The following is a 14,298-nucleotide window of genomic DNA, read 5'->3' as shown; positions in this document are numbered from 1 at the left end:
CCACAAGTAGGGCCTGAGTACAACAGCACTCACCCCTCCTGCATTTTCCAGCAACTGCTATTCAGTACATACCATCCAACTTTTTCTGACGCAAAACCAGGACGCATGTCTTGCAGGACATACTCCTGGGTGAATCACGTGATCCATGCCTCACTCTTGCCCTGGGGGGAAAAAGCACTTTTTCCAAGAGGGAGAGTACAGCAAGATCATGGCACCCAAAATGGCTGCTGAGATCTCATATAAAAACAATGGGATGTCCCATTTTTCAAAGGCCTTTGGAATGTATGGAAGTATACTGCCTTTTACTATGGGTAAAAAATATAAATAAATATGGAGGCAGACCATAGTCATCATGGCTAGTAGCCATTGATAGCCTTATCCTCCACAAATTTCCCCAGTCCTCTTTTGAAGCTATCCAAAATGGCCGCCATCACTTCCTCCTGTGGGAGGAAATTCCATAGCGCTGTATGAGGAAGCACTTTCTTTTATTCCTTCCTGAATCTCCCAGCATTAAGCTTCCTTGAATGTCCATGAGTTCTACTGTGGTAAGAGACAGGGGGAAACTTTTCTCTACCCACTTTCTCTGCTTAATTTTGTAAACCTCTGTCATGTCACATCTTGCTTGCTTTTCCTCTAAACTAAAAAGTCGTGAACCATTTCTCAAGGTGGAGCCGCTCCGAGCCCACCTCAGCCCTTTGGGAACTTCTCCCCTATCAACAAGACTGCCGCATCATGCAAAAATCATGTCCTATTTTTGTCACTGTTCGTGCTGTTAAAATGACAAACAATGACAGAAACCCCAGGAAGAAATTTTACACTAGATAAAACTGACGGGTAAGCATGAAATTTATGTTAATTACTTATTTCACTTCCACTATTTTAGACACCTACAAGGTAGGGAGGGTGGGGGTGGAGGAACACATGCTCTTCTGCTGGGATGGTAGTGTATAATTCAATGTTGTTGTTGTTTAGTCGTTTAGTCGTGTCCGACTCTTCGTGACCCCATGGACCAGAGCACGCCAGGCACTCCTGTCCTCCACTGCCTCCCAGTTTGGTCAGACTCAATAATTCAATGTAATTCAAGCTAAATGCTTCGTTTGCATTTCACAGACCTAGGGAGGCACTGTGGTGTAGAAATGATCCAGAATTCTTCTTCAGGCAAAGGTGTTCAAAATGCCTCCCATGAAATGGCTCCTTCCTTCCTTCCTTCCTTCCTTCCTTCCTTCCTTCCTTCCTTCCTTCCTTCCTTCCAACAGAGTTGTGTACAGCTAGAGAATGCATTATTGCTTTCCAACTCATGGTACCTATTTCAAGCCACTTGGACTACTGCAGGGATTGGAATATCATTGTGCGAAGTTTTCTGGCCTTGCTTCTATTCAGGCACAAGGTTAAAAACTGCTTTATTTCAGAAGACATCTATGCTATCACTGCTGTTTTAATTTCTGCTTTAAATTTTGTATATTGAATGTATCGAGAACCAGATGTGATGAAAAGCAGGCTGTAATTTTTAAACAAAGAAAATCCTTCAGATTTCACATTTCTCCAGATAGTGTCATATAGTTACCAGTGTTGCATCCCCTTTTACAATAGGGGATGAATGGATCAGAGCATTCCCAGTTCCCAGTCCACGTCAATTTTCCAATTTTCCTAAGCCCATTCCTGTTTTTGGTATTAATCTGCATTTTTAAAAAACATACGAAAATTTGCATTTACTGTATTTTTTCCAAAAATGAAGGGGAAATCTGTGTGCATCCTATGGGGCGAATGCAGGCTTTCGCTGAAGCTTGGAGAGCGAGAGGGGTCGGTGCGCACCGACCCCTCTCGCTCTCCAGGCTTCAGGAAGCTATCAGCAAGCCTGGGGAGCCCGCGGGAGTTCCCGCAGGGCTCCGTAGGCTGCGGATAGCAGCCTCCTGCATGGAGCACGGGTTTGGAGGCTGGCGTGGTGAGAAGCGCGCTTCTCCCCAGCGCCAGCCCCACAAGCTCGGGGGACAGCGGGGAGGCGCAGCGCCGCCATCCCGCTGTTCCCCGACCTGGTTTGGATGCTGGCGGTGGGGAGAAGTGCGCTTCTCCCCAGTGCGAGCCCCACAAGCTCGGGGGACAGTGGGGAGGCGGAGCGCCGCCATCCCGCTGTTCCCCGACCTGGTTTGGATTCCCCTACCTGGTTTTGGGGGGGAAATAAAGGAAAAACTAGGTGCATCCTATGGGCCGGTGCCTCCTATGGGATGAAAAATACGGTAAATAAATGTATTTATTGCTAAATAAGCAATGTGTTCTCCGTGAACACATATCTAAATATATGTTGCACTTAAAAATGTAATTTGGTTTGAGGCTGTTGTTTTTAAACTGAAAACTCGTATCACACTACTTCAAAGAAATGTGAAATCTCAATGATATTATTTAATTATTTTATTCCTACTGGACAGCAAAGGTAATTTTGCTACTCAGTTAAACTCAACTGGATAGACCCTGATGTTGTTAATATTAGAATCTACACTGAAGAACTTTGTTCAGTTATTAGCCATTCCTAAAAGCCCTCTTCAAGCATTATACATGTGAAGAAATACACAATTTCTGGGAAACAGGACTCCACCACTGGCTGCACCCAAAGTCCATGTGGTTTCCTCTTGCCCCACCTATGATATCCATGCACTGGGTGCAGATATTTGTAGGCATAAAGCCTACACAGATTGCCTTTCCCATAACTGAAATCCTTGCTTGCAAAATTCCAAATCCTGGGGAAGCCTACTCACAAAGTGCTCTAAGTGCACGGACATTTCCCCTAGCCATACTACCCTAAGGTCAGAGGCAGCAGTGTGATCCCGCTCCCTGGTACCCATATAAGAACACCTTCATGCACATAGTATGTATGTAGAAACTTCCATGTTGCACATTATTGCAAATACTGCAAATGAGAAGATCTGTATCAGCATCTTTACAAAATGGCCATTTTAAAAAAACCTGCACAAAGCACACTTGACCTTAAGGTTGTTCACTTTGCAGGGAACAATGGTATAGTAATGAATTTTTGGATGAATGAACACACGCACACATGACATTCAGCTCTTGGTGTATCTGCTTATGCCATATTTACAATTTCAGTGGCATATTCTTTATCAATTCCAATGCTCAGCAAAGATACAGTCCCTGAAAAATTTTAATTTCCATCACCAGAGCTTCAGTGTGCGACACAGCTGAGCACCCTGTGCTTTATCATTCAACTTTTATAAACTGCAAAAGAAAAGTATTTTCATTCTTATTGCCTCTTTTTGAAAGACAAGGCAACTGGTGACTTTCCACAGGTTACATTCTTTCTTGTCACTATTCCCTTCATTTCAAGTCTCGGCCTTCAAAAACAGGAAATGTGAATGCTGCAAACAGCACCTTGATGATGAATTTCCCCAAGCATTTTTAATCTTTTTTCAGGAGCTGATTTTCGGTGTCATTTGTTAGTGCTATCACAGGATGCTATCAGGATGTGTGGAACCACATTGCTTCTGGACTTCTGCTGTATTTTCAGATTTCAAAGAAGTCTTCAGGCACTGGCTAAAAAAAGATAGCAGGCATTGCCGTTTTTATTGATGATCATAACACTTCACATTTGCGCAAGCTTCTATAAAGTTTGAGTGTGCCATCCTCTCTTGTTGAAGTGGCCATATGTTCAATGCAACTGGAAGCTTCATCACAGAGTACTTATGGGATTAAACTATTATGGCATGCTTGTGTGTTTTCCCCTTCCTCTGGGTTCAGTTGCTCAGTTTTGTCCACCAGATACCAGCAATATCTAATATAGCCATGCCCAGTCCAAGTGGATAGTCCATATGAAAAAAATGGACTCTTAATGGCATGTCTGCCTGGAGAACAGGTGTATGGAGTGGGATACGCAAAATACTGCACACCATTTAAAGAACTTTTTTTTTTTGCTTTTTTAAAAAATTGAACACACAATATTGCTTTAAGAATTGTGTGCATGAACCCGCCTTCCAGTACGTTCAAGAATATTTTATCTCTTCCAATTAAGTAAGATTGAAATGAAGATTGACTGAATCAGAAGCTGCTGGAACTTTTGAGATGTTTGACATTTGTATTCACTTTCAATAGGAACAATTTGCTTTGAGGTATGTAAAAAATCTAAGGCCTTATTTTTTTTTTTAAAAAAAAACCAGTATCATTAAAAACAGAGATAAAAATAAAACACTACTGGAGCAAGGAACACCTGGGCAAAAAAATGTCTTTACAAGATATCTAACACAACTGATGGATGATTACTTCATGTACAGCAGAGGAAAGTACATTCCAAAGTGTAGGAGGATGGCAGAAAATTCTGATGTTGGGGCCACCACCCCAAGATATTCTGTAGGGTATGGTGCCATGAGTAAGATTTTCCCATATGACCCAAGTGATGCTACCAGTCTATGCAGGTAATCTGCCCTGAATTATTCAGGGCTTTATTTGTTAATAACAACTCCTTTAACTTGATCCGGCAGCTAATTGATAGCCAGTCCACCATTTGATGTACAAATTAGACCATCACCATTTGAGCTTTAGATTTGCGTGGGGAAACTTGAATTTAAAAATCTGCCATTGTTACCACTACTTTGACCGTGAACCGATGTCCACTTAGTGACACTGGTTTAAATTCGGCTCACCTGAAAAGTGCAGGTTATTTGGCTCACCTGAAACGTTGTCATGAGTTGAGTTCTTCTTCCATAGCAGGCTTTCTCTGCCATGCATTTTCTTAAGAAAGAAGTTCTTGGGAGATGGCAATTTCACCCTGCCACTAAGGACAGAAGTTATAAAAACTGTCACCTTACCAAAGTAATCTTTGAAATATATTGTTTTAAGTTTCAGCTCTTGGAATGAAACACAGCTATAATAAACAATGGCAGTAAAACAAACTCTGGAGATACCACAGTTCTTCTCTTATCACCGGAAAGACAAATGAAAAGTTCACAAATGTGAATGGACTTGTCTTACGAGGGTTCTTTCTCAGAGAATGGGGAGGGGGAAATAAATGAACAGCTTTTGCAGAAAAAGGAAAGCTAGCAAGCTCTCCCAATACTTCATTTGATAAAGGACAATTAGCTCAAAATGGACAGCCAGAAACAATTAGGGCAGTATGAAATGGCTTGTTGTGTGGTTGTATTTCTAACATTATATCTATATCTATAATAATTGGGACAGGTGTCACGGTGCAGGCAAGCTCTCCAAATGTTTATGAGACATTGGAGGATGAAAAACTGCTGTTTTCCCCCAAATACACCTTTTATCAGTGCAAGGCCCACGGTAAGCTCATCAGCTAGCTTCTGCATGGAGAATTTGACTCTCTCTTTAGCAAACAGTCTCCTCAGATAAAGTAAACTTTGCACAGAAAACAGGATGTGCTAGACAGAAACTCTGGGTTCAGTATCTTGTAAACCTTTTCTAACAGTCCAAATAGAAACAGTGAGCTTTGGATGAAGCTCAGATCACCTAAGCTGGGAGGTCACACAGATTTTTAATAATCAGATATAATATGAATATATAGCGAAGACACATGAATCCTACAGTCCAGCGGGTTGCATTTATATTTACCCATTTCCTTTGCAATAGATAATGCAGCATAAGAAGGCACACCTCATATTCAGATGTGTAGGACTGAAACACACAGTTAAATTATTGAGATCTGTTGATGTTAATAGATGGTGCCAGCCGTATATATATGTAAAGGATGACACAGAATTGCACAGTATTACTACCAAGGAGCTCATTAACAGATTCTGGGGAATGATTAACTTTAGGAGTTCATGCTTAAGCAACATAGAACCAGCTGTCACTCCAGTCAGAGATGGGCCTATGTAAGTGGCTCCTTTTGGCTCTGCACCCCTGACACCTGCACCAATTTTACCCCTGTATGGGAAGAAAGACCGAGTTCGTTACTGGCCCAGGGAGAAGTGATCGCTGTGAGCCCATTTCCTGTGGCTGCCCCTGTGATGTTAACATATGAGAGTGCTGGAGGTGAAATAGTTAAACAAGTTACCCAATCAGAACCCAGGGGGGTGGAGTCAGAGGGACTATAAAACCAGCTCTGGGAGGGGCAAAAGGAGAGTTCGTTGGGTGTTGGGTTGGAGTGGGAGTGAATTGGGATAGAGTCTGTGGGTAGGTTGAGTTGGCATAGTGAAATACGTTGAGTCAGAAACAGGAGCTAGGAAGATGAGTAAATATCTGAGAGGTGGTTTAGTGAGTGAGAGCAGGTAGCAGAAGTTATTGGTCTGGATAGGCACCCTATGATTGTAATTGACCAATACTGTTTATGAAACCACACGCTTGTTAAACTGCAATAAATAAAGAGAAGTTTATGTTCCAATTTAAACCTGACTGGACTCAGTATTGTACCAGGTAGGGCTTGGGTGGTGGCAGCAAGAAATAAAGTGGTGGCATGACGAGGGCAGTATTGACGAGGGCCTGCTCGTCACAAAATAAATCAGTCTCACACCAGGATGCTTTTTTGTAAAGGGTCTAACAGCTTCAGGAGAGAGAGAGACAAAAGCCCCTCTGGAGCTGCAGCCCAGTATTTTTATTAAGAACAGTACAACAGTGTATCAACCATTATGCAAGACAAACACCAAATATGGGGATCACCCCATTATCAAGCCATACAATAAGAACCAATCACCTTCCTTGCATGAGGCGATCACGCACTCATCATGCCTAACACAGCCTGCAGTATCAAAAGGTCAAACTATAGTAAATTTCCATCCTGGCATCCATCTTGTCATGTAGGTACAAACAACCATTTTCCTACATGCCCTCTTTTCTTATTTGTTTTATGAAAAGTAAAAAATAAAATTTAACAAAACCTAATCAGAATCATTTGTTTCATTTCCTAAACGCTGATATCTTGCAATATAAATTCCTCTTGTGACTCCAGTGGTAGGTCTTGGACGATACCACCATGTACTACATTGAGCAAACAAAGAGGGTAGGCATTGAATGCAGCAGCACAACACAATGAATCCTGCAACAAGCAAAATTACAATTAGTAAAATTTTTCTTAACCATACTCTATTAGGCAACCAGGAAGACAACCATTCCCATGGATCAAAACCTTCGGGAGGATTCAAAGGATTGTGGGTTATCATTTGTTCCATATAATCAATAGTAGCAGAAATATTGGCCGATTGATCAGATACATACATACAACAATGGGAATGAATTAAAGCACAAACTCCACCTTTGGAAGCAAGGATTACATCTAAAGCATAACGATTTTCAAGAGTCACATCTCTCATTTCTGACATTTCTTTGTTAATTAATTTTAAAGCCAAGATAGTAGAATTAAACAAGGCTTCAGTCCAATTAGCCAATTTGTGCAGATCACGGTAATTCATGCCTGCACCTAAAGAGGGCAGGAGAGATCTAGAGACTGCTGTCCCTGTATATTGAGAGATAGGTGATCGCACTTCCCTTTTGTTACGCAAACGAACCGCTGGGAGCTTGTCCAATTTATATACCAGGGGTATTACTAATCCTAAAGTGCACGTTCCAGAAAAGGCAAAGGGGATTTCTTTGTAGGCTCTAGTACCACAAAATAACCATAAATCAGATTGAAGCAAACATGTAGATTTGCTGCTTTTCTTCATCCAATCAAACCAAACATAAAAATCTCTACACATAGCCTGTTGTTTATAAGTCATGTTGGTCGTGACATTATTAACTAAAACTTTTGGCCTACCACTCATAGTGGTAACATTAAGAAAACAAGATCCATTAACATACTCATAGGTCCAATTGCAATATGGATAATGACCTAAAAATTTACTACTATTATGGTTGAAAAGAAAACAATAAGATGCCATTTCTACAAGTGACAAAAACACAGGGGGTGAACTAGTACGATTATCTTTCATATCATTACTAATCTTATATGAAGCATTTACAGGAATACCATGCAATAATATGCCAGACCTCTTTGATTGAGGAGGAATATGCATACACACCCAACATTCGGAAAGATTAAGTATAGAAGCAAAATGATTTATGTCCCTAACATACGTATTGTTGGTCCAAATCTGATGATAAAGTTCAGGTCTCTGGGTCTTCTGCAAAAGAGCAGCACGATGAAAGCGGTGCTTCACAATGTCCACAGAGGGATGATTGGTAGTCATGGTGACTTCCCAGGAGGGAGGAGTGCCAATGCGGTAGGGACGAAGATGACCTTTCAACGTGCCAGGAAACACTGGAACAGCTGCGGAAGGTGACTCTGTCCAGGGCGCATCAATATGGCGACGTCTCCAGCTGCGATGTGGATTGAGGTCAGGTGGGAGGTCATCACTGGCAGACAGTGTAAAATACGGTTTCAAGGCGTTGGTGTCTCCTTGGGCGAGGACGAGGCAACAGAAGAGCGCCAAGGTCGAACGCACCGAGCTGGAACCCATCGTGTTTCTCCGTCCACGTCAATGGCAGCGAATCCGCGACCCCAGGAAATCAAGGAAGCTGGACCTTTCCACTGTGGATCTGGAAGCAACCTGTAAGACACTAAAGGGCGTTGCAATACTTCTTCCTTCCTGAAATGAAGTTCAGCAGGGGTAAAATTCTTATTGTGAGGGCACAACAGATGATTTAAGGTAAACAACACTTGATGCACAATATTAGGTATTTCAGAAACAGTAGCCGAGCGGCCTCCCAATTGCTTGTTGAGAAGGGTCTTAAAAGTCAAGTGGGCACGCTCGACGATTGCTTGTCCTGTAGAATTGAATGGAATACCATGAGTCAACCTTATGTCCCACAAAGAACAAAAATCAGAAAAGGCCTGAGAAATATATGCAGGACCGTTGTCAGTTTTTAAAGTATAGGGCTTTCCATAACAGCAAAACAACGCATTAAATGTAACTGAGCCATGGAAAGAGAAGGGATCCTGTCCACCATACATCTGCGGAGATGGTTGTTCACGGTTGTTAGAGCAGAAAACCGTGGAGACAGAGTGGAGGTGGGCAGGTCCAAGTAACTCTTTATCCAATTCCCGTCTGCTGGTTTTGTTGATGCTGCTGATTTTGTTGTTGTTGTTGACTTTGTTGAGGTGCGGCGGAACGGCACTGGTCAGCCCAGTGAAAGCCTTTCTTACAAATAGGGCACTTTGTGCTAGGGCGGCGTTGCTGCGTGGTGGATCTGCATTGTGCCCGAAAATGTCCCATTTTTCCGCAACCAAAACAAGTTTTGTCCTTGGCAGGATTCTGGGATACTGTAGAGGATAGAGCAGCGGCTAAAAGGCAAGCCTTGTGTGTTTCAGTGCCCACTGACTGGCAGGGTTTAAGCATATCTGCAATGGCAATATTTGGTGTTGTCATCAAAGGGCGCAGCGCTTGCTTACAGTCCTCATTTGCATTATCAAACGCGAGCTGGCGGACGATCACTTCTTGGGCTGCCACGTCCTGAACTTGCCGCTTGAGGGTGTTATACAAACGATCGACAAATTGTCCATAGGGCTCTGCAGGGCCTTGTCGGACGCTGCCCCAACGGCCATCACGCTCGGTCTTTTCATCAGGCACGGCGGACAGGGCCTCCTGAGCAGCAGCAGTAGTGGCTTCCCAATACATGGGATCAAGGGCTAGCTGCTGGGCAATGGTAAGAAAATTGCCTTCGCCAGTTAAGCCATTGAGAACATCTGAATGAGTTAACATAACTGGAGCTAGGGGAGCAGCGGCAGCGCCGGCAGCAGCAATCGCGGCTTGATGGGCGGCCTGAGCAGCATTGTTGAGATTATTACGAATGCTGTCGACGCGACGTTGGCAAGCCCAGTGCCAGGCTTGTACAAACAAAATCATTTGATGAGGTTGCATAACAGTACGTGCCAACAATTTAATATCTTCTGGTATCAGATTCTGTTGAAACAGAGTGCCAAACAATCCAAGAGTGTATGGAGAATGTAGGCCATTGTCCCGAACAGAAGAGTAAAGTTCTTTTATGAATCTCAAATCAAACTGCTCGTGCCGGGCTGGGCCTCCCCCCGGGGCGCCAGGAACAATCACAGGAAAAAGATTTGGGGTGGCAGAATCAAAAGGCAGCAGCGGAGCAGCGGCACGGAGAGATTCTTGAAAAGGAGTGGTAGAGGGCTGTGCAGAAAGCGAAGAAGGTGGTGGAGGTAGCGGTGGGACAGGAGGAGCCGAAGGGGAAGGAGCCAGTGGTGTAGAAGGTACATAGACCGGAGGAGTCGAAGAAGGCAACGTGGGAGACAAAGACGAAGGAGGAGCCAGGAAGAGAGGTGGAACAGGCGATGTGGCAGCCAGGAGGATATTTGCAGGAGTTAAACTCGACATAGCTTTGTAGACTTTACACCAGGCATGCAAAATTTTTACATCAATTTGAGAATGGTTGTGGAAAAAATGTCCTATTTTTTCCCAGTCTTTTAAATCAAAAGTGCCATCCTGAGGATACCAGGGGCAATGAGTGTCCAGAGCTTGTATAAGTGCCTTAAGATCAGCATCCAGGACAACAAGGTTGTTATTGGCCAAGAGAAATTTAAGCTCATCAAAAAACTTCTTTTGTGGCGCTGAAAGAGACTGCCCCATGATAGCAAGAGTAGTGGAAAAAAAAAATCACTGGGATCCACAAAGGATGAAAAGGAGCGAAAAAAGGGAGCACCCACCGGGATCCTAGGAGAGGATGAGTGGTACCTGAAGCCCTGGCCGGGCGTGGTGGACGCTGAGAAGGCCGCAGCGACACGAAGTCCGAAATCAGTCGAAGTCCAAAGGAAAGGGAGCGCTCACCGGGATCCAAAGCGGATGAAAGACGCGTGGCGAGCGCTGAACGATGAGGAACAACGTAGAGTCCAAGGGTAGTCACACGGGGCACCAAATGACGAGGGCAGTATTGACGAGGGCCTGCTCGTCACAAAATAAATCAGTCTCACACCAGGATGCTTTTTTGTAAAGGGTCTAACAGCTTCAGGAGAGAGAGAGACAAAAGCCCCTCTGGAGCTGCAGCCCAGTATTTTTATTAAGAACAGTACAACAGTGTATCAACCATTATGCAAGACAAACACCAAATATGGGGATCACCCCATTATCAAGCCATACAATAAGAACCAATCACCTTCCTTGCATGAGGCGATCACGCACTCATCATGCCTAACACAGCCTGCAGTATCAAAAGGTCAAACTATAGTAAATTTCCATCCTGGCATCCATCTTGTCATGTAGGTACAAACAACCATTTTCCTACAGTGGCACAGGGATCAATAGACTGTGAAATGTCCGGGGACCCTATGTGATCGCCACAGCCCCCCACTAGTGGGAGCTGCCGTATCCTCCCTACCCAGAATGCCTTGCAGTGGCACTGTGAGAAAAATAAAATGGCTGACGGCTCCCAGCTGCTGCCAACATCAGTTCAGCTACCAACACTGTTGCCATAGACAGCAACAGAAGAGAAAGAAAAAGAAAAGATATGAAGTTAATAATGAAATGAATGCAACATAAACAAATGAATAAGGAAACAAATGTGATTTTAATTAATGAATTAGGTTGGGGGGGGATGCCATTTTAAGAAGCATTAATTTTGCATGTTCCTTTTACAGTTAAGGATGCTGTTCTGCTTGGGTATTTTCTGTGGGCTTCCCACACACATCTGTTTGGCCACTGCCACAAGAGGATGCTGGACTAGATGACCTTTGACCTTATCTAGCAGGCTCTTCTTAGGTTCTTATTTTGGGGGATTCTTTGATATTTATGCATAGCTGTCAACATTTCCCTTTTTTAAAGGGAAATTTCCTTATTCCGAATAGGATTCCTCGCAAGAAAAGGGAAAAGTTGACAGCTATGTATTTATGCCTCCTTAGTCCTTGTATCCCAAATGTAGTGTAGTGAGTCTTCACAACCACCACAACAAGTAGTAGTAGTTTATAATTATAATTATTACCATGATATTTATTACTGTTATTAAACTTATTCATTGATTTTTTTAACCAATGAAGGGTTAAAACCAAAGTAGCTCACATCAAATTAAAAATATGACAAACAACCAGAGCAATACAGCCATAATTAATACTAAGAGTGTTCATGCCGCATGAGGCTTTGGTTTCTTTCTAATCAATTTCTCTTTGGGTTGGCCTCATTCTTCTGCTTTGTTCAGAACACTGGGAGGGAAATTCAGCCAAGCATCGCACAAACGAATACAAGCACCCTTTCGCTAGGCTCTTACATAATCTGTTCTGAGTTGGGGATAGTCCTGCAACTTTTGATACTTTTCTAGACTAAGCAGGCCTTTAAATAAGAAGCCTGCTCATTCCAGATAAGGATCGTTGCTGTTGTTTTTAAAAAAGGTTTGTTCACTGATAAAGTCCAGCAATAAAACAACTGGGAATTCCTCAGGCAAAGAAACCAGTAACATTTTACAGCAGCTGAGTACTTTTGCTTCAGCTCTGTTCTTTTACTGTTTCCAGTTGTCTCCTCCTCTGATTCACCAAACTCTGCAAGCACTTACAAATCATGGCAATAAAATACAATGACAAAAACCAGTGCTTTTGTTATTTAAAAAAATGTTTAGGGGGTATTCTCATTTTCCTACTCATATTGAGATACGGCCCCTCAATGAGGCCAAACTTAGATTAACAAAATGTTTAGGGGTATGCGTACCACCCAGAAAAAAAGCACTGTACGTAACAAAACAGCATAACAATGCTGATGACAATGTGAATTTTGCTGCAAAGGGCATTAACTTCCGTTTTTACCATTTTATGTTCATAAAATTCCTCCGTCATTGCTTCATTCCAAGTCATTCTAGGGCAAAAATGATGGCCACCAGTGGAAACTGCTACCAATCCACCCCGTACCCTGGAACAATGAAACATACAGAGCAGCCTGAGAAAATTAAATGGTTGGCTGCTTTTAAAAAGCTGGTACTGAGGACAGAAAATGTGAACTAGCTTTAGATCTCATCTTCCGTTCTGTTCCTTCCACATTTCAATCATTTTCTTATAGTGTTTATATGGGTAAAAAACAGGGGGAAATGATGGATGATAAGAGGCTGAAAATATATATTTTCTATTTGTCACTTCATAGGAAAAAGCTGAAAATAATTTGAGAGCAAATACATTTTCCCTTTTGTAAAAATAGGAACCTCTACTCTCTGTTTATTACTGTGTGTGTTTTGGAGAGTCTGGAAAATAGATTTGTGATATTTGCACTTCACATTTCGCTCTGCAAAAGGAAAAGTGAATTTTGTCTGCTCAGTGGCATTCATATGAATGAGTGTTCAGAAACTAGCCATATTTTAAAGTGGCCTCATTTCTATTATTTCTTCCATGCTTTTATGGGAACACAATAGTACCAGCATCTATTTAAATATACATCACTTAAGCCAGTAGGCTTCAATTCTGCAAATTGAATTCATCACAGAATTTTAAAAGTGTTACTGCAATCAATCAGACTTTCTTCCAGGATTTGTTGCCTGAGGGTTTATGAACCAAAAGATTCATAGGGTCCTTTGATGAGCACAGTCAGTAGGCAGTCCATGAACAATGTCCAGCTGCTCTCATTCATACTGGAGCTTGCCACTGCATCCTTGAACAGTTTGTCAGGGTGAGAGTCATCACTGATTCTTACCTGGAGAGCATTCCTCTTTCCTGGGAGGAGCAACTGCAAGAAAAGAAGCAGTACCTTTCCTAGAAGCCAGAATTCGGCTTAAAAGGGGGGCCAATTGAGAGTTGCATACAGTAGTACCTCAGGTTAAGTACTTAATTTGTTCCGGAGGTCTGTTCTTAACCTGAAACTGTTCTTAACCTGAAGCACCACTTTAGCTAATGGGGCCTCCTGCTGCCACTGCCTCACCGGAGCACGATTTCTGTTCTCATCCTGAAGCAAAGTTCTTAACCTGAGGTACTATTTCTGGGTTAGCGGAGTCTATAACCTGAAGCGTATGTAACCTGAAGCGTATGCAACCCGAGGTACCACTGTACTGCTTTTTCTTACAGGTTCATTTCCCATTGGGAAATGAAAGTTCGCTCCAAAAATCCCCTGGATCTCCAAGATGGCTCCTCATTTCTTGAAGAACATTAAGATGTAACAATTTCCCATCATTAATCATTTACTGTTTTATCAAATTGATGGTGTGTATTTTCATACTTTCAAAGCATCGCATTCCTAACTCTAGAACTATGTAGAGATAAGATCTCTTTCTGTCCCTGCTTCCCTACTGGAAAGTCATACTCCCTTATTGAAATTCCTTCCACATGGTGATGGAGGAAGAGCCTTCAGCACCAAAGGGAATGTGTCACAGCACAGCAAGTCTCCCTCACCTTCAGCTACTCATGTGCAGTGGACAATCTCT

The sequence above is a fragment of the Podarcis bocagei genome, assembly GCF_964188305.1.
Source record: "Podarcis bocagei genome assembly, chromosome: 12".
NCBI classification, from domain to species: Eukaryota; Metazoa; Chordata; class Lepidosauria; order Squamata; family Lacertidae; genus Podarcis; species Podarcis bocagei.
This window is presented reverse-complemented; position numbering follows the sequence as displayed.